The sequence below is a fragment of the Trichechus manatus genome, unplaced genomic scaffold (genome assembly GCF_000243295.1).
Source record: "Trichechus manatus latirostris isolate Lorelei unplaced genomic scaffold, TriManLat1.0 scaffold00315, whole genome shotgun sequence".
NCBI lineage: Eukaryota > Metazoa > Chordata > Mammalia > Sirenia > Trichechidae > Trichechus > Trichechus manatus.
Window position 1 is genome coordinate 434,580 of NW_004444251.1, and position 1,567 is coordinate 436,146.

Consider the following 1,567-nt stretch of genomic DNA (forward strand, 5'->3'; position numbering starts at 1 on the left):
CATTTTTCAGTTAGATGTGGCTAGCTTCACTCCATGGTGCTCTAGCTTCTTGTGGTTATTTGACAAAATTCCAGCCAAAATGTGAACGTTTGGCTTGGGTTGAATAGTTTTTTGATGCTGAGTCCTTTTAGGAGAGCTAATGGGATTCTGGCTACAATTTCTAAAAGTGCCTTCCAGAATTTTTAGCTTGAGTGGAACAGGTCTTGGGGCGTTACGAAGCGGATGATAAGACTCTTGAAGTGATCCTCCTAGGCTGGTAGAAGCAGGGGTCAGCTGCTGCTTGATCGCTGTGACATTGAGGGCTGTGATCTGGTCATGTTGTAAAGCGGATTCGGAAAGGCTCCTGAACCCGCAGGAAACGTGATGGTGGGTTGTTAGCGGCAGCAGCCTTAGCACAGTACCAGCAAGAGGGTTCTGTCCAGGCGCAGTGGCACTTAAGACGGGCTGTGCTGCCTGTATGGATAGCATATAGAATATAGGGTGTACCGTGTAGGTTTGTTGTCTGTGGTAAACCTGCCTCCATGTCAGTTCTCTGCAATCCCTTTTCACTTTTGGAGCAGAAGGAGCTAAAGGAAGGTACAGCGTGATCTCAGAATGCAGATGAAAAGAAGGGTATGGAAAAGCAGGCTCTGGAGGGAGGTGATAGAGACAGAGAACATGATTTAAATTGGAATAATTAAAAATGAGACAGATGTGTGCATGAAAATACTGGTAAGCTGAATTTAGGACAGATCAACTAAAAACTCTGGTGTTCAGCACAATTCCTGCCCCCCCCCCCCAGTAGTGCTGGAACAGTGAGATGCTTAGCTATATCGGGAAGCCTGGAATGCCAGCGTGGATGAAAGAATTGTCAAAACTTCTTTTGGTCATGAGTGGCTAAAGTTGGCGAGATTTTTCCTTGTTTTTGTCCATTTGATTATAAATGCAAATAGATTTTGTTTTCTCTTGGTTTATGTAGGGTTAACCCTAACTCCAGAATCCATTAGAGTGTTATTTACCTTTCTGTAGATCAGAAGTAGATTTTTTTTCTTTCCCACTCCTTGGCCTGTTTACCTCCAGTTTCATTAACTGTTTTTTCTTTCCACGTTGAAGCATGGGTGCCTGATTTGAGAAATGCAAGTAGTGTCTTTGGGAAAAGCCTTTGTGGAGCTTCACTGCACTGGAGCTGGGCTGGGACAGAGACTGGTGGAAGTTATTGGAACGGCTTGGCTTTTCATAAGGTTTGATTTTTAGCCTGAGCTTGATGGCAAAGAAAGATGATTGACCTGGATTTAAAGTGTCTGGGATAATGTGGCTTGAAGCAGGGACTCAGAGCTTCTTTGTATGAGTGTCTGTTTATTTTTTAATTCATTCGTTCTGCAAATGTTTGAGTATTTGTGTTTCCCTGGTATTGTGTGTTGTGCTTTTGCTTGTGCGTCTTGTTTAACGGCCAGGTTGATGTTCTCCAGTCCCACCTTGCTCCCCTTGGGTCTGTCGGCACGCTGTCCTGGCAGGATCTCCTTCAGGATGGGCTCATTGAAATTAGGTTTTGGTCTCCTGTGCTCTTTCTGCTCCTTGCCACCAAGTT